This window comes from Streptopelia decaocto, assembly GCF_964273445.1.
Source record: "Streptopelia decaocto genome assembly, chromosome: 3".
Lineage (NCBI taxonomy): Eukaryota > Metazoa > Chordata > Aves > Columbiformes > Columbidae > Streptopelia > Streptopelia decaocto.
The window spans coordinates 86,291,849-86,314,377 of NC_138656.1; the positions used below are offsets into that span (position 1 = coordinate 86,291,849).

The 22,529-nt window shown below is 37.1% G+C and overlaps 1 protein-coding gene across 1 annotated transcript in view; it reads right to left on the reverse strand.

Annotated features, from left to right (window-relative positions):
- The window catches only part of BCKDHB (branched chain keto acid dehydrogenase E1 subunit beta), a 116,686-nt gene that overhangs the window by 52,800 nt on the left and 41,357 nt on the right, over positions 1 to 22,529 (reverse strand). The gene's annotated exons all lie outside the window — the stretch shown is intronic.

The following is a 22,529-nucleotide window of genomic DNA, read 5'->3' on the forward strand; positions in this document are numbered from 1 at the left end:
TTAAAATATACATTACAATGTAAAAATGTTTCAGACAAGCCATGATGAAAAAGCCCAACCATTTCCTATATTGGCAGTGGTTTAGAATGGCTAACTTATTTAATTTCAATATCTTCATACGGAAATTTAATCTTATTTTCTGGAAGTAAAATGGCTAATCATCTAAAAGGGAAAAATGTCAAAAGTAACTGCTCTACAATCTATAGAGCACAGCGGATATTGTTTATTATTATTTTCAGATATCAGTGCTCTCCTATAAAACATTAAGTTATAAAAAACAAATAAAAAACATAATATAAAAAATATTAAAAAAAACATTAATCCCTGTCAAATAAAATGACACAAGCATTCAACCTCCAGGATAACTAAAGCTCAACGTTCGGAAGAGCATTTATAGTCTAAATAAATGCAGCATGATACGATCCAGTAACAGGGTCCTCACCCTTCAAACTTAATGGGAAATACCACTGGTATTAAACTGGAGAGAACAGTGGTTAAATCAGAACGGTGTATCAAATTGGCAAGCAGAGAATCTTACCATTTTATCACCTTTTAAAAAGGTAGATGGTTGGAGTGTTTTTCTTTTTTCATTTGGATTAGCAAGAGAAAAAGATGGCCTTTCAAGGAATGGTGCATTTCGTCCCTTCAGCCAGAGACTCGTTACATTTCTGGAAGGGCTTGGTTCTCCTCCATTTCCCCAACATCCCTGCTCTATCTTCCAAAACCCCAGTCTTTTCACTTCTTCCTACCTCAGTAATATCTAAATTTTGAAATGCATGCACGTTCTGCAGCTCATGTAGAGTACTTTTAAAAATACATCTTAAAAAAATAGTGTGGTTTAGGAGATTGGCACTGATAAAAAATGTTCCTGCTTTAGATTCTGTAGGTTATCTCCAATCTCAAATTAAACTAACACGAAAACTTTTTGTTTCTTGCCATCTTTAGTAACAGACCATACAAGTTACCTGAGCATTTAGAGAACATGTCTCCTCTTTGTGTCAATCACTACGCACTTTCACAGCTAAGTTCAGCTGATGCGACCTTGGTTGCTCCCAAAAGCGAGAGGTCCCACCCTGCGCAGAACCTCCCATTCCCAGCCCATCTCCCCAGGCACTGCCAGGACCATGGGGCACGCCAGTTGAAGGACACAACCCCATTTATCCTAGAGCGCTGTGCAGCCAGCACAAAGCTGCAAACACTGCTCCAGAGACAGATTCAGAGATCAGAGGCAGATCAGGCACTGCTCACAGAAAGCTCCAGCCGTGCACCCTCCCTCCAGAGGGCACCCGAGACCCAGGTCAGGGCCCAGCACTGTCACCTGGCTATAGCCAGTCAGAGAAAAGACTCTAGGGCTTTCAACTACTAAATTAACCCTGAAACAAAATCAGAAGTCAATATTGACTAGTCTTCCACCTCAATGTTGTTGTTAGGACAGTTTTACATTGGTGTCATCCATAAGGATGACAATTGACAAATTGACATTGCAGCAGAGTAAAAGGCCTGTGTGGCATGAGCACCCTGATACTGAAATGTAAAAAAAAAAAAAAAAAAAAAAAGTCCTGACACTTTTGCAAGACTAATGCTTTAAGATTGCACTCTGAAGGTTTTCTGAATTGCAGCCCAGCATTTTTGCAGTGAAACAGCAGAGTAAATTATTTTCAACCTCCCTGACCACATTCTTTATCCAAGAGTTTCTCTAATCACTTTTCTGTTCAACTCTCAATATGTCATGTTGGCCGCTTTCTCCCCTTCTACAGGCACTGATGACAGAAGAAAATAACACGAGTCTGGTGCTTCCAAGAAATTTGAAAACTAAGCGCTGACACTACCAATAACATACTGTGCCCTTATTTAGGAGAAAGGAGACTTGAACCAAGTTTGATGGTCAACTGCACTGTACATTCTTACTCTCCAACCACAGCAACAGCACTTGCATAACCAGCTGCTTCACCATCACAGCAAGTGCCTTGAAAGAAATTATCCAAGTCAGAATTAGATTATAAATGCTTGTTATTGTGTCACAATGGCAAGTTGCCTATTTTCTTTAAAAAGAAAATATTCTTCTCAGAATAAAAAGATTTTCCATCTCTTACAGAAAATGAATTATTTTGATGTTCACTTTTACATTTCATTTCACACACTTTTGATCGTGTGCTTTAGAAACTGTAAAAGATTCCTGCGTAACTGAAAAAACAGCTTTTGAAAATAATTTTAAAGCTGGCCAAAGTGCTGAAATGGTATTTGTATTATATCTCATTTCGCAATAAGTGTGTATGTAAACAATTATAAAATTGTACAAAAACTAATATTAATAGATAACATGGAATCTTGAAAAAAAAAATACACCACTTTGGTGAAGTTTCAATAAATGCCTTGAAAAACATTTTTTCTCTTCCATTTTCAAATAAGCTTCAATGAATTTGTGCTGGGAAACTGTAAAATCTGAGGGAATCTACTTTAACCCATTAGTTCTGTTTTCCTTTTAATGTTTCAATAACAAAGGAAATTGCATAGCAGCATTCTTGGTACCGAATATCATAAGCATAGGGATAAAAATAAGATCCCAGATTTTTATTCAGCATTTCCCACAGATAAATGTATAACATAACCTGCCAGATGATTCACCGAGGATTACACTTATATAGCATGTGCAAATTCACAGGATGACACATTAGGTTCAGTGCACCCCGGATACAACAAACTGTTTGTGCTTGTGATACGCTGACAAATGCAGTTATTATGTCCCCAATTTCCAGTCAACCCAGAGCCATGCTGGAGCTATAGAATCTAATGAAAAACAAGTAGATCCTCAAGCACTCTTTTGGTTTCTTTTACCAGTTTGCAGAGAGAAGAATAGAAGGGAAGAGGAAAGGGATGTATCCTAAGAGCCTGGAGATGCTCAAGCCCCATAACTCTCTAATGATCATCATCTAGTTTGCAAATTGTAACTATCAGTTGCACAGAACTACCTTTTTCTCCTAGAAGTAATAAAAGGCAGGAATAGTATGCAGTCCCCAAAGCTCCAAAACAGAAAAACCTAATTCTTAACATTGAAGAAAAAAATTACACCATTAACCTGAATTAAAAGAAAGTAAAATAACATCATTTGATGTCGTTTTCAACAGTACTAAATTCTCAGAGAAGGAAACAGAAAAAGCCTTCAAATCTACTATATCATGTCTACACTGCACTCCTAAGTTAACTGAAACTAATTTATTAGTAAAATCAAGATGCAAAGACAAACAAATGACATAGCAAACCATTCCTTCATCACACACAGCCTAACAGCCCTGAGTATGAATAAGATTTCTCAATTACTGGTAATGAGACAGCCAGCCTTACTTTCATTCTGTTAAGATTCATAAGGCTAGTGTAAGAATAATAAACATATCAGTATTGCAATAATACAGCTGAATGCTGGCAACAATGTACATAGATCAAAGATAAAACTACTTGGAAAGGAAAAAACATCATTCTTAATCCATCACTTAGGAAGGTCACAGGAGAAAAATCTTAAAACTCTTCAAATGATAAAATGAAAAAACATACGCAGCTCTGTAATGGATGAGTATGCTGATTAACAGCAGGGGATGAAAAAGAAAATTCACTTTCTTTTTAACTTGAAGCAAATAACTAAAATGCTGCCAATAATTTAACTGATCCCCATTAGCAGAGCACAAACCTTGGATTTCCTGCTCAGTAGTTAACCAAAACAGGCTTTTAATCCCTCACTGTCTGTCTGTTCAGCCAGTGCAGCTGAGGTTTGTGCTTTCCCATCTACAGGTCTGGAATTCACCGAGCTGAGGCTGCTGCGATAGGCCCTGGCCCAGATGGAGCTTGGACCTGCTGCCAACTTGGGCAGTGCAGACAAGTTTCCCCAAAGCAAAATGACCTGTGTTAACCAATTCACATGGCAAGGACGAGCAGATCCATTAGGGCTCCCAGGCTGCAGAGAGCACAAAGACAAAGAGGCGTTGATTCTGGTTTCTCATGAAGAGAAGCAAAACACGGTCCATAGGAGACAACGCTAACGGGACACAGGGATAAGGGACAGAACAGAGCACCATGGACCTTAGCACACAAGCGTGACAGGAGAGGCTGTCTTGCTGCACAACCCTCCTCTGGTACCATGAGTGCACCCCTGCCCACTTCTCTGGAGAGAAAGACAAACACAAAAAACAAATCCCAGGAGTTTTATTTTTTCTTTCCAACTCATATCAGACTAAAAGATCAGCTCCTATAGAAAGTAAACAAAGATCCAAAACCATAGCGCATTACAAGTATCATATTAATGAAGTAAAAAGGTAGGAAAATTAAGAGAAGTATTCAAAATGTACTTGCTGCTCAGTGAACTGTTTATCTGAAACCAAACAAGTAATGCTGCATATAATAAATCAGCAAAACTTCTTCTATGGTGTAGTATGTTATAGACAATGTTCATACTACCCATTGAGATCTTTGAAAGTTATTATATTACTATGCATTGAAATATTGATTTCTAATAAGGAGTAAAGTCCCCAGAAAATAATTCAACTTTACATGGCCACTTTAAATCTGTTCTCCATAACAAGTCAGTCTTGCTGTACTTCTACCTGGCTACTACCACAACCAGCTCCACAGTATTAGCACAATATAGTCAGATTAAAATCCTAATGATAGGTTGAAGGAAGGGGAAGGAACAAAATCTGGAACACTGATAATGATGACTGAACAGGACAGGTCCTTGTCCAGACCCCTGTGGTACTCACTTGTCACTGGCCTCCAGATAGCATACCGTATTCTAAATGACCCTCTAGGCCCAACCACACAAACAGCAGTTCACCTATCCAGCTGTCCATCTGATCAGAGCATGACATCCTAACTCGGATACAGGAGTATTCTGGGTGGGAGATAGTACCAAAAGCTTTGCAGAAGTCCGGATGATGGGGTAGAGTACACCCTCAGCAAAGCTGCAGATGACACAACACTGGGAGGAGTGGCTGACAGGTCAGATGTTTGTGCTGCCATTTGGATGGACCTGGACAGACTGGAGCAATGGGCTGACAGGGAACTATGCAGGAAGTTCAAAAGGGGAAGTGCAACATCCTGCCCCTGAGGAAGAACCACCCCATGTACCAGGTACAGGCTGGGAGCTGCACAGCTGGAAAGCAGCCTGGCAGAAAAGGGATATAAGCATCCTGGTGGATGCCAAATTCACCATGAGCCAGCGATGTGTCATTGCCACCAAGAAGATTAATGATGTCCTGGGCTGCATTAGGAAGGGTTTGCCAGCAGGCTGAAGCAGGTGACCCTTCCCCTTGCTCAGCACTTAGTGAGGCCACAGCTGGAGTGCTGTGTCCTGTTCTCAGCTTCCCAGTACAAGAGACACGGATATATTGGAGAGAGTCCACTGAATGGTCCACAAAGATGAGTAAGGGACTGGGCTTTAGAGATCTCATCGATGTATTTACATACCAGAGGGGAATGTTCAAACAAGACAGAGCCAGGATCTTTTTGATGGTGCCCAGGGACAGAGTTAAGCTATTATGCTGATGTTGCATAACACACTGGTTAAACCTCACCGCTCTGAAATCCACACCAGGATGGATCTTTTCCCCAGCTTAAAATGCAGGCATGGCAGCAACTGTTCATAAAGAACTAATGTGACCACAGCTGTGATGCACATATGAAACATCTTACAGAGCAATGTTAGTGCAGCCATAAAACTTACTGCCACAACACACCAGGATTTTATTATTCCAATATGCATCATTTTACACTACAAATGCCAAAAATAATTCTGAAAGATGAACGCGGCTTCTTCCTGCATAGCATCAAAAACATAAAGCTGTAGTGTAAAGATAGTGGTGCAGAGATAATGAGAAATGAAAACAGGCACAGGAAAATGCAAAGTAACCTGGACAATTTAAAAAGTTAAAATCGAAACCAAAGGGGTTGGCTACAGAGCTAGGCAGAACATCCTAAGAAGCAATGAAGAGAGCAGCTATTAAGATAGTTATGGCCTTTACATCCTACACAACGCTGTCAGGATATGTATGGCTTAGATGTTCAATTGAGAGATTTATAAGCTTCCTGCAAAGCCAAGAACCAAGAACAGATTCCCAATGTGTTACGCACCGTAAAAATACGGAGTAGCAGAGAATTCCTCTCCAAAACAACTTTCAATTTAAATAGCTGTGATTGTGACAAGAGAAAAGAAATACAACATACAGCAGAGAACATCTCAACACAGTTTGGGATGCTTAATATAGTTTTTAATAGAAAAGAGCTAGACTAGATTAAAAGGACTGATATTCTATCAGCCAGCAACTAAGATCCTAATGCCTTTCAGTAAACTTAATCCTGTAAAACAACACGGCTACAAACCCTCTTGTAACAATTCCGCAACACCATTCTACGTACCCTAAAGCAGTTAATTACTAAGAAAACAGTAGCTGCTAATAAGGGCCATAGGATGTGGAGATGACAGAGAAAAGTTATGTTTTGTGTAGATGGATATTCCTGCTTAATCTGAAAATATTTAGGAACATACTAACCAACTTCAGGAAGAGATAGGCAAGGAAAAAATACTTCTGGAACTCCATAGCATGACCTTGTGCATCCTTAAGATAGATTGAAACACACACACTCAAATAAATTATTTAGGAAAGAAAACTGATTCAGAATTTAACAGCAATTTGGAAACAAAACCCACCTGGCTTGTTCTTATCATGCCATATACACTACATTGATTTTACTGGATTCTTGTCCTCCCCTACTTCACACCTCATTTGTTTTCTGATACTGGCAGCTCTCCTTAACAGTGACAATATTTTTAATAGACATTTGCTGCAAGGAGCCTCTGTTTACTTCTGAGGACCACACATACAATCTGGATAACACTACTGAAATAAGTAATATGAATATTAAGAAAGCCTCTTTTGATCAAATGCATCTAAATCTCCCAGTCATTGTCTTCTAGTAATAACTATAAACTGATTCCTTAAATATTTTTTTAAAGTATAAAGGCAAGTGAACTAATGGAAAATATTAATGAATGGTAACTGGTAACTCAGAATTCCTCAATACTTTGAACTATATTTGCTTATTTAACCACAATTAAATACATCTATTCAAACAACCCTTCTGATGCAGACTTCTAAAAAAAAGGGAAATTTAAAAAGGCTGTTCTAGATCTTCAAACTTTCATAGATCCACTTTTTGGCTAAAATTAAGAACTCAGACTTAACTCAGTGTTCTCAATTTGCAATATGTTCACAGAACATTTTAAACACAGAAGAAGGGAACAAAATAAGTTTCTAGCCACCAACAAACACCTGTGAAGATGCCTTTCAAGTATGTGCGGAGGAAGAACCAACTTTGCTGACACTCTTCGTATCAGCAATTGTCTTTTTCAAGTAATACTGAGAGAATCACATCAAGGAAGAGCAGAGTATATCTGCTAAATCTGAATGCCAGAACATTTTCTAATCTGAATAATCATTCTGAAAAGCTACACTACACTTCTAAATTTTTTTCGCACTGAAACTCCGTAAGTAGGAGCTTCAGCATTTATGAATCCAGCATCTGCTTCATTTCTATTTCATAAACTTAACTCCAATTCTGATAGCACAAATCCATACAGCACATCACAAAACAGATTAATCCATTTCACTGCAGCTGTTGAACCCACTTATGCTTAGGATTCATTGGATTTAACATCTGAATTACTAATGTGGATTGTATGGAAAAGCATGAGGCAATTCAGTGGAAAGATCTGAGCAATACAATCACTAAATAATTTAAGAAAAATAGAGCAAGATGGTCAAGATGTCTGAAAATGAGACATGTGCCATCTTCAACCCCTTTCAAAAACAAGCATTAGCATGTGCCTAATAGATGTAGTAACTATTTCAATGATACAGGTCGTTTACAGAATTTTGTACTAAAGATCTTGCCAACCAATGTTTTAAAAATTCCTGTATCCCTTGTTTATTCTTTTGAATATATTTTTCTTTTACTACTTCTCATTTAAATTAAGTTCTCTAAAGCAACAACCAATTCCTCTTCTCTTTTCATTCTTTCAGTACTATATTTCATCTTATTCCCCCTTCTGTTTTTTGGGCCCTCTTAATCAAAACTACCTAAGCGATCCTTATCCGATTCCTTCTTCAATCTCTACTCCCTTCTATCAGTTACACCCTCTCTGTATCTGACCAACATCAATTTATGGAGGAACAAATAGTCATTTTCAAGGTATATTCATTCTCAGTCTGTTAGGCAATGAAATTAGGGTTCTGTGACCTGATCTTATTTTTCTGTCCATTTGTCAGTCTCCTGATAGCCATCATGCAGTCAAATGCAACTCTTACAGCTATTAAGCCCCTGCAATCTTGGTAAAAATCAGTCTCTCTGGGTGAGGGAGATTAGTACTCCTGCTAACTGAGTAACACAAGAAAAGACAAGCTGCACTTAACACTGTCTCTCGCACAGCTCTTTCAGCAACCAGTAAGCACCAATACACTGCCTCCAATGCTACCTTCTGCGTAGCCAGCCATTTAGAAAGGAGCCGAGCACCCGAATGTAGCTAAATAGAGAATACGGAATGGTGGAAGGTAGGAAACGTGGAACACAAATCCATAGAAAAACAGGCTTCATTATTCATGCAGTAATTATCTTTCATTCTTTATCAGAATGTTGTTATACAAAGTAAAAAAAAAATTTATTTTTCCAATATATTTTTTCCATGGCATGGGACGAAAAAAGATGGTAATGCCAAATCCAAAATCCATGGAACCTATACCTGAGAATTCTCTGTGTTTTTTTCAGACTTTCATTTCATGGAACACTTCTACTATGTTGTTGGGATTTTTAAAACAATAACACAGAGTTATCTCTCAGTAATTTGCCTGCAACTTTTTTATTTACATTTCCATTAAAATACCATGAAATGTGAAACAACAGTTATTTTCTATTCAAGTAATAACTCTGTTGCTTCTACTACAACAGCCTTAGTTTGATCTTTTTGATGTGTCTCAATCAAGTAATTTGGATTTAACTTTTTCACCAGAAGAGTGACTACAGTCACAATGCTTGAGATAAAGGTAAAACACTACCTCTCAAAATCAACTGATTAAGATTATATCATAAAGCTTCGGACTTTGTCACATGCAAGTGGTCCAGAAAACAGGAAAAAATGTAAATTTATATTGACTGAGTCACCATATAAATGGAGGTTAAGAGTCAGCAGCCTTTCCTTTATAGATGAACTTGACTTTCATATTCTATCACTCTATTTTCTGGAAAACGCCACTATTAAAATCTTCCAGCATGTTCCATCAACATCTGCCTTGCATATTCAAGCTAAAACTAATAAAAATAGTAGATTACACTAAAATAAGAACTTCTCCCAATGCTCAAGTTATTTAAAAGGTTAATCATGTGCCTTTTAGTTCTATTTGCACTCAACCAAATTTATTCTCCGTTTCCATTAAGTTTAATGGTATTTGTGCACAAGTGACATGCTACTTAGAGCTGTAGTGAGCCAATGGCATCATTTGATGGGTTAGCACAGGACAATAAAGTAGTAACATGCAAAGTGACCGAGAAACTGCCATGAAATATATGCATTTTTCACTTACATAAGTGGAAGCCTCTTCAATGACAAACACCATGTCAAGCCTCACATCTGAGACAGTCATTTCTTGACACACAACAGACCTACATTCATTGCTACACTCGATCTCTTAACACAAGCGTTAGCCCAAGAATCACTACCTGTAATGATTATAAATGTACCCAAAAGAAAATGTATATATAGACCAAGAAATATACTTTACTTTTAAATAGACTCTCCTAATGAGCTGAAAAATCATGAAAGTAACCTGGGAAAACCAGCCTGCTTCCATTAATTGACATACATTTTTCCATTGTACTATCACCATAGCATCAACATGAGTCAGAAGCATGAACAAATTGCGAGCATTAAGAGTTTATAAATATTCCCTATTTATCAAGAGTATATTCCTCAAAGAATCAACTCTTTGGGTTCTCGTATCTAAATTAAACATGATACACAGACTTTGGTATTTTTCACTTAGATCAACAGCTCAGAAGATGTGTTAAAGCCTTTACATGCTTATCAACCAAAAGACAGCAGTCATTTCTGTAAATGACAGAATAAATAATCAAAGTCTGTAAACCATTCACTTCAGAGCTCTGAATATTGCTGAATAACAGTCTTTGTTCTCGACTTTCTGATTATTATGTATTATTAACATATCTGAGAGACAGTGTTCACTCTAAACACTTCAAAGTGTCGTAGTCTAACTGACACAAAAATTTTTCTCCAAATCACTATGGCAGTTTTTATATTCAATAGTAGATATGATGCAGACAGAAAACCTTGAAGTTGCCATAAGAACCACACAAGGCACAAACAAGCCTGTCTGAAACTTTGATTTCCTACTGTAACGCTGTTGAATAACACTCATTCCAAGTCAGAAAAATAAACTCTCCATCACTGTAACGATTGAAATGCCTGTAGAGAACTCCTCATGCACACCCTCTGTAATGCAGTGGACCAGAGAGAGAAGATTTAAATATAGAACCCTGGAAATACCAAGGAGCTTTGTACATCTCAGAGTACGTCAATGAAAGAAGCATAACCAAACTTGTCAACTGAGCAAAACAATATTGACTGGAATGTCAGTTCATTCTTGAAGAGCAGTAATTAGCAGAGCTGGAGATCGGCTATGGATCATTATAAAACTCAGTTTGGTGGTGGAAGGGCCAGAGGGAAGATCAATTACCCAGTATCGTAAGTGGTAAACAAAATGTGGTTGTTGACTAGTTCTATTTTCCTACTCTGAGCAACATTTTCGTTTTCTTACAGAGTAATAAGTTCTGTAGATTCGCTTCACAGAAGCTCATCAAGTTACTACAATAACAAAATCTGCGTTCTCTGATATTCCCTGGAGCTATTTTTGCAGAAAGCTTTTCACAAGCAACTGTATCAGAGTTTCTACCATTCTCAAGTAAAATCTTTCAGAGTAAAATGTACCCATTTTAGAGAGAGACTCTTGCTTAGCCTTTGTTTCACTTATTTTCCTCAAAAGGGAACTGGTATAGTAGCTTTAAATGGCTAGTGTGCAAAATCCAGAGAAGTGGAAAAAGGGACTAAGTGGCTGTACTGTAGCACCTCGAAGAAAATGAAATTTAAAAAAATCCGTGTTTTTAAAAGCTAATGGAAGCTCAAAACTGTGAACTTACATTTGCGCTAGACAACACAGGAAAAAGAACAGACTAACATGTATTTTATAAAAGGTAAGGTGATGGCACAAAGAAAACAAGTAACTTGTCAGATACCCTAAATTTGTGGCAGAAAGGACTTGTAACTAAGGGACTTGACTAATGAAAAGCACAATCTCTTCCTTTATGTACTCCTGCATTTCTAATGATGTTTAGTTATAAAAGCATTGAGTCTCTCAATTTTATATTTTTAGATTTTTTCGAAGTGTTTTATTTAAAGATCAGTGTTTCTGCATTACCACTAAATATTTCTCTGTAATTTTGCACAAGTACACAAAATTAACAGTACTTTAAGAACACATATGGTGACCGGTTAAAAGAGCATCACATCAGCAATTTACTCAGTACTTTGCTGAATCATCAGCTTGCTCAATCATGTTGGGTCTGACATTAATTCAGGTGAGAATGAAATAAAGATTAAATTAATAAGGAACACAGGAGGGAAGGGGAATGTGAGTCTTGACTTCTACTTTACAGTGACCTTTCTTTTGACCTCTTCCCAATACTGAAAAAAACTTGGAATTGTACTATCGCTTACTACAAATACAGGTCAGAAAGCTACTTAACAGTATGATGCTTTAAATAAAACAAGTTACAATCTTATTAAGCATTTGACAACAGTGGAAGTCGCAGAAAAAATATATAGCTAAATTTAGTATCACGCTGGAATTTGCTTATTACGAAAGATAAGTCATGTCTAAAATAATAAAGGTTCCATATATTAGCTCTTCCATTACTCCAAGCAATTGCCACCAAAAACACTCTACATTTTGCAACATTTCATTACTGCAAGTAAATGTAATTAGATAAACCAAACAAAATCTTTACATTTTAACTTCAAAAAAACTGCATCAATCACAATGATAGTTTTTAAATCTAAACTCATATATATACAGAAACAAAGACATTAACTACTTCATATATGTATTGATTTTCCAGTACAGAGAACAATTTACACATTACAAGGAAGACAGATTACCTGGACAGATTTCATTTTTTTCAATAAAACTATATTAACACAAACTTCTGACAATATTTTTAAGGTCTAAAAATCACATTTTTCTCTAGTTAGCCCATTATTTAAAACCTCCTGAAGTCCTAAGCCAAAAAAAGTGATAGCATAAAGAGATTTCTCCAACGTCAACAAAACACTGTAGCTGATAATTAGAAATTAATTGTTTCCACAGGCTTTTTAAAGCAAAACAATTGTTGCTGTCATATTACAAACAGTTCAACACTAATAAATGGAAACTAAAAGTCACATTGCTGTTCTTAATTATCCAAATTTCTTTTTTTCTCCTCATCTCTAACTCCTTTTTCCCTGTGTGGAGAAGCAGACAGGAAAGAATCATACCTTCTAAATTTATTAAAGAAACTGTATTTTCTAAGAGAAATCTTTCAAAGCTTTGAAAAAAATAGTAATTCAAATTTGTCTTTTAGTGCTAAAATAATGAACCAGTTTACCGGCAAATGATAAATAAATGCCACTTATTCTTTACATTGAAAATAGATTCCACTCTTGCAGTAAAGCTGTTTGAGCCCTTTTTCCTTCAGAAATTTGTAATCTTCCAAACACAGCACTACTGTGAACTTTAAAATGTAGGTACCATGTCAGTAATTGCATCACAAATGCCAAAGATGATAATATGACATAGATTAGTACTCAGTGGCAATGTTTGATCACAGGCCAAAAGAGTGGGTTTACAGTTTTGTCATTTGCAGACCAAGAAACTTAATAAAACTGGCAGTATATATACATATACACACACACACATACATATATTAGGTAGATGGAGAAATCATAATGCACACTTACAGCACAAGCATTACACAGTAACCAAGCTGTTATAAATCACCAGTTACTGGTTTTCTCATCTGTAAAGTTTGATTAGCATTCCCTGTAAACAATAACAAGTCTGAAACTGCAAGTCATTAACCAAAGTACAGTTTCAACTTAAAGCACACTGCACTGCTAATCTAAGTAATGTAACAATAGTTTAAACAGACTATTGCTTAGATAAATGGATAAATACTTCATATACGGTTCAAATGCAACAAAGAATGAATTTCATGATCTTGAAATTACATCAGCGTAAGTATTTATAATGCTGGCAGCCTCTTCTCTTCATGACATTTAGGCCAAATGAACAATTCTTCTCACATCACCTGATTTTTAAAAGCAATAAAGATTTTTCTAATGCCTAACATGGTTATTTTAGATTGCTTCAGATTAAGACCTTCTGGTACTTTACTAATCTAAAAATATATATATATAAAACACAGGATAATACACAAGAAAATAATTGTTTTCTCTCATAATGAGTCAATTAGGTAAATAAACATTCAGGATCTCATGCATTAATTCAGCTCACCAGATTTGCTGGGGGAAATAGTCAAACAGGCTAAAAAATTTCAGGAGATTTGGGGCATTTTAGGAGTACTCCACAGTAGCTTAACAACAGAAGTTACTATGGAATATATGGAGTTTATTTAGAATAAAGCCTTTGATTTTGGTGAGTATTGTTGTGCGGCAGGCCAAAACTGAAAGCAGTCCATAAGTACAGCCTCTTTAGCACAGAACAAAGATAGTAGGGAAGTAAATGGTTTGTCCAGTCCCACATTAGTAGCACTGGAAAAAGTAACAGCATAATGAAAACTAAGTCTAATTAATATATCTATTCAGGTCAGCATTTAACCTGTCATCCTACATGGCACAGCTCTAAGATCTTTGTTAAAAAAAAAATAAAAGTAAATATCTTAATGAAAAATAAAGATTATTAAAAAATAAACCAACATTTATATTTGGAAATATTTGCAGTCTACGCGGTCTCTGCAATCTGTGTTTGAATCATAAGCATTTCAGACTGCCTTCAGAGAAATCTCATTGTGAAAAGAAAAATATTTACAGTAAGCCAAATACAATGCATTATGCTATGAATACACATGCTATTACACAATAACTCAGTAAAAAGTAGAATAAATCTTAGCGTCACAAATGTCAGCATTAAACATTACAAAATTATTGCAGAAATATTAAAACTACATTCTCTTGGGATAAAGGTTAATAATGCACAAATAATGAGAATCTATAGCATCTGAATCCTAAACTAGTTTAAAAAAGTAGCTAACTCAACTAAGTGATAATAGCAGGATAAATAGCTATAGACATTTAAAGAAAGGTAATACTGTAGAGAGGTAGTAATTATCTCTATGGAAGAATGATTCATACATGATTACCATGGTGGAACTTCATCCCAACTTCCATTAGAATTAAATCAGCACCAGTTGCAACGGAAAAAAATATTAAAAAAAATATCTGAGCTATAAAATAGCTTCTAACTATAGACTACGCATCACTACTCTTATATTTACACAAGTGCCTTTAAATTTGAAGCTTGTAATATGAAATGTGGGCAAAAGGGAAAAGGTTTTCTGAGGAATTCATGGACCACATCATCAGCACTATACTCAATGTTAACAGAAACAACACACAAATGCCTTTTTTCTATTTAATCAAGGTTTTCGATAATTACACTCTTTATCAATACATACAAGAAAACCAGACACAGGAATTTAAAGATTGACAACACTGTTATATTGGGAGGAAGCACTGGAACAGGCTGCCCAAGGAGGTTGTGGAGTCTCCTTCTCTGGAGACATTCAAAACCTGCCTGGACACATTCCTGTGTAACCTCATCTAGGTGTTCCTGCTCCGGCAGGGGATTGGACTAGATGATCTTTCGAGGTCCCTTCCAATCCCTAACATTCTGTGATTCTCTGAAGGAGAAAACAAAACTACATATATACAAACAACACCTCAGCTTTGAGTTACTTCCCTGAAGCAAGATGCAGAGGAACAAAAAAGATTCAAGGCTTTCTTGAAATATAAAAGAGCAAAAGATGTGAATAACTCATTTCTAAAATGGTTAAATATTCTCATAACTTTAAAATGACTGCCTGCAAGCACAGTTCCAGTGCTCTGCTTCTGGAAGCCAAGCAACAGCCCACAGAGCATGCTCTAGCAACCTGAAACTACAAGACCAAAAGACACAAGTTTCTTATGGAAATAGTGACAAAGTTAACTGTCATCATGCAAGAAGTACAACTTTAATCACATTTTATAGGTACAAGATCCATTCAGTAAGAAAACCAAGGAGCAACATGTAAAATGGCAAAAGATCAAGAACAGAGAGCCAAGAAACATAAATCTGATTCCAGGATACCTGCATTACAATTGTACAGTTCAATGCCTGCTGAGTGCGGTTAATGAATAAAAAACCCACATCAGGCTCGCTGATCTTGATTTTCCTTTATTCACAGTCCAATTAGATGAAGTAAACTTAAAGTAATGGGAACAACAAACTGTTAGACCAACAGTTCTGCCAGGACATGCTGCCTATTAAATATAGGACACCAAGGGTCTACTACTGACAATTATTCAATCACTTTAATGACAACAGGTGACAAAAATGCCACTGGTGCATTAAGGAGAGAGCTCTAATACACACTGTAGAAACGGCTCCCATCAAATACCCTCGATGGGAAAAAAGGCACAGAGTTTGCCTTGATCTGCTCCCCAGGCCGTGTTACCCACTGGCTCCCACTGCAGCTGCGTTCTCTTTTGTTCATATTCACCCTTTCCAGCGAGAGGGCAGATGTTTTTCCAGCCTGCCGAGCACTGATGCCAACCTCCATGGGGAGGTCTGCAGAACCTTTCCTAGAGAAGAGCAAAGCAGCACCAAGTGCCCAGAACATCCACCCCCTTCACTTGTCTGTAGTACAGTGGCCTAAAGAAGCAAATTCAGAATTACAATCATTGATAACGTCAATGCATAAATTGTTTCTGCAAAGACACTATTTTCTCGTGAAATTCACAGTTATCCAGGTTCATTGTTACCCACAAGCCCTTAATACTGCAGTTCAGTTTACACTGCTTTTATTACTAAGACATGAAGAATAATTCTCAGCATTTCTTTGTAGTACAGCAGCAACAGCTCAGAGAAAGTTAAGATACAACTAATTAGGTAACAAATGGAAATCATCATTTTGCATGGCAAATACCTGCCATTTAAATAATACAAAAGCAAAAAAACATTGCATTTGCAAACTTTCGCTTCCAAAAGTGAAAATGGCAGATTGATACTAATCAATTTAAAGTTTAAATAACATGCTCAGCTCAATTGAGGGTGAATGAAATACAGTAACTTGCACAATTCCTTAAGAGTACTTAATCCTGAGGTAGATTTCCCACTTCCAGTAACACATGCATTTAAATATAAAAGACACTACAACCACAGAATTTTACCCTGAATGTGACCAGTGAAGCACTGGGAAGTGTGCCCTTGGCTTTTTAATCAATAACACACCACCCAAAAGTTCACAGACTAAAAAATCCACATAGCCTAATCTCTGCAAAGCTTCCAAGCAAATCTGTTAAGTATAATGCAGGAAAAAAAAAAAAAAAAAAAAGAAGTTATGTCTGAAAATTTAATTTCTGAAAGGGAGAAAAAGTATCTTTAAATACTTTTGTAGGTTATAAAGTAACAAATTTTTTAGATATTTCATATACATGTCATGTTTTGGTTTCTTGAGCAGCAGCACCCTTTATGATAGTTTAGCCCTCCAATAACAACACAGCTGATCAATCAAGCAGTAGGGAAATGTCACCTGCCTGGATAGGAACTGATGTCTTTGCTGTGGCTGCAGCAGATGCAGATGACTGGATGCACATGCAACATCTGGGGAGTCAGCAGAGCATGGTCAAGGCAGGGGTTTTGTTATCAGCAATGCATTTTGAGAAGCACATTAATTTAATGTGTTCATGTTTACAGCTGAAGGTATGAAGGGCAGAGATCACTCCTGATTCCAGCTCCTTCATATATACATTAAACACAAGTAAGTAGGATGCTGATGTCAAAACAAGCACAGGGAATGCATTCTCTCTCTCAAAAAAAAAAGTAATTCACTCTGTGGACAGCTAACTCCTCTCTCTTTGAATCATAACCACTGTATCACTCCTACTGCAGCCCTGGGGAATAAAAGCAAGAGCTTTAATCAGAAATCAGTGAAGACTGTCCAAGTAAACAAGAGTCTTACCAAATTTTTCACTGGTCTATGAAATGACATAGTGCTTTGAGAATGTGCATACAAACAAGAGTCTCAGTAATCTAAAAGCAGCCTTTGCTGTTACATTTCCTAAGGAAGCAAAGGCAGCACATACTCTTTGAACAAGCTTATGACACTTCTCTAACACATAACAACACAACTTCTTATGTTGATCTATTGAGCTACATATTGGGAGTTGATGTTGGTTTCACTTTCAATCCTCTAGAGGTAAAGCACAAAGAACTGCATCATATCTCATGCAGAAGCACTATACTTGAGCTTTATGTACATGGAAGCTGTATAATCTATTTGATTTTTCCTGTGAAAGGCTTTAGACATATTACAGATCAGCGTGTGGTTTAATGTATAAAAAAATTATTTCTATTTCAAAAAAGTAAATTGCTGATGGACTTGCCTTGCAAAAGGCTTGCTTCCACCTCTGTAAGGGAAATCTCCAACCTCTATGATGAAAAATGAGTTAGAAATAAAACCATTATTCTTCCTTTTAGGAACAGATCTATAAATGAAGACAGCTGTATGACACTACTGAGATCTTGCATTGTTTCCACATGGCTGAAGTGGCAATGGTGACTGAGCAAAAATGTCCTAAAAAAAAAAAAGTTTAAAAAATTTGCTCAAGTCAACAACCTAAAATAACTACATGTAACCACACAGGTATCTCACAGTACATCACATTGCAATGTTGTGTATAGAGAGCAAAAAGCCACCTGACATGGGCACAAAAGCAGATCACAAAGACAGCAGGATAGGACACTCAGTGCATCAAGTCTGCAGTGGATCCAGGCTTCTCAACTAAGGCATGATGAAAGGTTTACTTAAGAACCTAAACATACAACTCATACGTACAGCCCTTTAGGCTTCACTGCCTAAGCAACCACAACAAACTATATCCTTCAGAGACTGAAGTGTGCTTTGAGCATGCTGATAATCTGCCAACATTGAACTGACAGCAAAGTCACATGGCCCTGGGTACAAAATCTCAGGAGCTACTCAGCTTTCCCATTAGAGATGGTGGCAAGGGCACATGTTAAAGAGGTGCAAGACCTGAATTCAATGTCTTGTCAGCACATGGGTTCTCCAGTCCAATCATCTTCCATATCCCTGAGGTGTGATCTTGCTGGCAAACTACAGGATAAACTGAGGGATCAGCCTGCTCAGATTCTGTTGCTGTTATTACCCTAAATCACACAGAATAAGCACCAGAAAACAGTAAGAGAGAAAACAAAAGGGAATGTGATCATTCCTGCAAGGAGGGCACCCTCCAAAAGGAAAAGGTTCAGGGTTCCCATCTTCATCTTTAAAAAGCTGTTTTATTAAAAAGCTGTGCAGTGCAAAAGGCATCAAGAACTGGCCGATTCAACTAGTGACACTTTCAGTGTCATCTGAATCTTTTCAGAACAGTCCAAGTTTAAGTGATCATGACATACAAGCACACTAGCTCAAACCTAAGCATATAAGCACAAAGTAAGTGATATATTAAAAACAGTCCTTGTTATCTTCCGAAGAAAACAAAAAATCAAGATGTTAAATAAGATTCTCTGGAACAAACACTTGATAAAATTCAGAAAAATAATCCTTTCAGAAGTTAGTTTTCTAAGCACATGAAAAGACAGATATAAATCTCAGAGACATCACATCAAGCTTTCACAGTATTGAGCCTGTCAAACAACATATGCACAGCAGTCACAGTTTCAGCAGTTTGAAATGTGTTCAAAATGAAAAACTTTGATTGAATATAGACAACTAAGGAATATACTACATTTTATGTAGTTTCACTTTTTACCTGTCTGGATTTCTGTGAAAAGCAACAAAGTATAAAAAACAGGTCTGAACTAATTTAAGCAACGAAAAAATATTTCTGGTATGTCTTTAAGCTGTTAGCCTGTAAAATCAATGTCTTCTCTTGATCCAGAGCAGGTATGGGTAAGCAATTTTTTAAGAATGCTAGAGAACCTTGAAACAGGGTTTGTATCTATTGCCTTTAAGTAAGGAAGGATGTCTTTCACAAGAAGCTTTCCCAAGTTAAACAGTAATGAAGACTTAAATAAAAAAAAAAAATTATATATATTTATATAAATATACAAACACACACATTCTTCACTTCTATTCTAGCAAAGATAGTTAGATTTTTTTTTAAACAGGCCAGCTGCTTATGACACCTACTGCTGACAGAAAGGACATCTCAGCTACGGAATGAGGGTGCAATTTATCTCACTGGACTTTAGGCTACACTCAATCAGGGCTCCCTTAACTTTTTTTTTTTTTTTAACTTCTAAACCAAGACATTTCCAGAGGCCAATTTATCTCATCCCCAAATAGGCTGCTGAAATAGCTGGGATGAATGACCCTCAGGAGATTTCCTTTCTCTAAAAAAGCTCTATAAGCTACTGTACCTAGCTCAAACTTCAATACTCATTCTTAGACACCTGATGATTGACAAAGGAACTCTCTAGACCCTGTTTGCACATTTACCCATCCAGGAATTGTACCAAAGAGAAGGTTTCAATTACTGCTGGGTTCCATTCAAAGTCCATGGCAGTCTGCTCCAGGCAGGTGCACTCTCATCTCCTTTTCATGCAGATGACAAATCATAGAATCATTTTGATTGGAAGAGACCCTCAGGATCATCAAGTCCAACCACAACCTAACTCTAGCATTAACCATGTCCCTAAATGGTTGGAGGCTTTAACCTGGGCAGTAATGCTGAGCTACTTCAAAACTGAACATAATCTCAAAATCTTAAAAACGCAAAGAAAAACACCACTACAATTAGGCAGCAATTCTTATTGATGTTCACTATATTATTTACGTTTATTTATGTTTCACTCAGAGCTATATATCATAAACATGCTCATAGGAGAAATGCCAAGTCAATGCAGCTGCTTAACTTGGCTAAAAAGAGGCCTCTGGTGGCAGTTGTGAAGTATAACTTCTCATAGCTTTATGAAATATGTATTTTGATGACGTAATTTTCTATATAGAAACAGTTACAAAAAGCAGACTAAGCAGTTAGATTTGCAGTGAAATTGACATATTACTTCTCATCTCCACAGCACTAACCATTTCATCCCATCCTTCTTCATGCCTTCACCACAGCTCTCAAATTAGTCTTAAAGTTGCATATATTACCAGTTAAGTAAAGCATCTCATTTTGAAATAGCTGCATTGAAAACTTCAGTGTTAAAGTAATTTCATTGCTAAAGATAGTAACAATTAAGGTTATGAGGCCTGCCCAATCCCCAACACCAACCATGAAGGGTCCTTGATTTTGTTTAAAATTACATAGACTGATAAGGAAAATTCACAGAATATTTCTATATAAAAATGCAGCATTTCTTGGGTAAGTTATGCTTAGCCTGCAGAGCAAAACATATTAGACTGGCAAATGCACATTAATTCTGTAAAATTCAATTCCTTTATTACAGCTTCATGACACTGACCCATGTGGAACATAAGGAACCCAAATGTTAGGCACATGATTAGGAACAATCATGCAGCCTACAAGAAGCTCAATAAGGCTCCTCACCTTCTAGAAAGAGCCAGCAGACAGGAGAATCAAAATAACATGGAGAATTGTAACAGGTGTGTTAAGGTTGGTATGAAAGACATGAACAGAGATGTGCGTGTGCAGGGGATAAAAGTGGAAGCAGGCCAAGGACTAAAATCACAGAACCGTTTTGGTTGGAAAAGATCTTTGAGATCATCAAGTCCAACTGTTAACCTAGCACTGTCACTAAAACGTCCCTAAGAACCTAATCTACATGTCTTTTAAACACCTCCGGGGATGGTGACTCCACCACTTCCCTGGGCAGCCTGTTCCAATGTCTGACAACCCTTTCCATGAAGAATTTTTTCCTAATATCCAATCTAAACCTTCCCTGGTGCAACTTGAAGCCATTTCTTCTTGTCCTCTTGCTTGTTACTTGGGAGACCAACACCCTCCATGCTACAACCACACTACAACCACAACCACTTGCGTGGTTACAACCACACAAGTAACAGCCTGTATTGATCACCAAGGGCATCACTCCCAGAAGTAAAACCGAGGGATATGTTTTTACATCTAAACCCAAAGTCCTGCTCTCTAATAAGATCACAACCAGGTGCCCATCAGCTGAGGACCCTGCATCCCAACACAAGCAGAACAGCAATAAGGTTGCAATATATCACATACACCATCCTCTTCCTCTGCATCCAACAGGACAAGGAGGTGATAGCCATATACTTTAAGCATATATGTAAGATGAGGGAAAACAAAAAATTGTCCTGAGATTTGTGGAGGCTGACATAAGTAACAGTCTAAGACAAAGGGCAGCCATGTAACAGCTGGTGATTTGCTTATTGGCCAGACTGGAGTAGAATCAATCCCATTTTCATTATTAAGAGCCTGCAAAGAGTTACTTAAGCAGACAAATGGACAGCTGAGGACTTCCTCTAGCACGGCCAATTTTTCTACCACGCTTTCTTGGTCACTGACACTGACATCTCAGGAAAGTTATAACTGAAGTACAGCAAGTCCCGTCACCTGAGCAGACTCAGAGCCGTTGCTGTCTGCTGCAACTGCACCACACAGTTTCTCTTGGGATGAGGCTCCAGCAAGCAGCTACAACTATCACTTCCACCTATTTCTGTTGAAGATTACCTTAAAAGCTGTCCAGGATACAAATTAAGTTTAGAAGTTTCAGTGTTGCATAGTATCAAATGTACGCCACTAATTATTTTCAGCTGAGCAAAACAGACAAGATCTACAGAAGAAGATAAGTGAACATTTATCTCATCAGACTGGCCAACTTGCAGCTGTAGTAACACAAGACCACTACTAAAAACATTAACTATTTGGTATTTATTATAATAAATAGCTGAACTGCCTTGACAATGTGCACTATATTTCTATCAAAATAACTCACTTTTAATTCTTAACAGTAAGCCCATCGACCTGTTGCTTTAAGTCTGTTAATCTGTTCCATCTTTTTATTTATGCCACAGTTACCTTACAAGATGTTCAGGATGGAAGATAAGGTGAAAACCTTCACGCACTATCTAAAGTACAAATTTGCAAAACAATGTACAACTAAAGCTTTGCACTTTCTAAGCAAAGCTACTTTTTTTCCCCC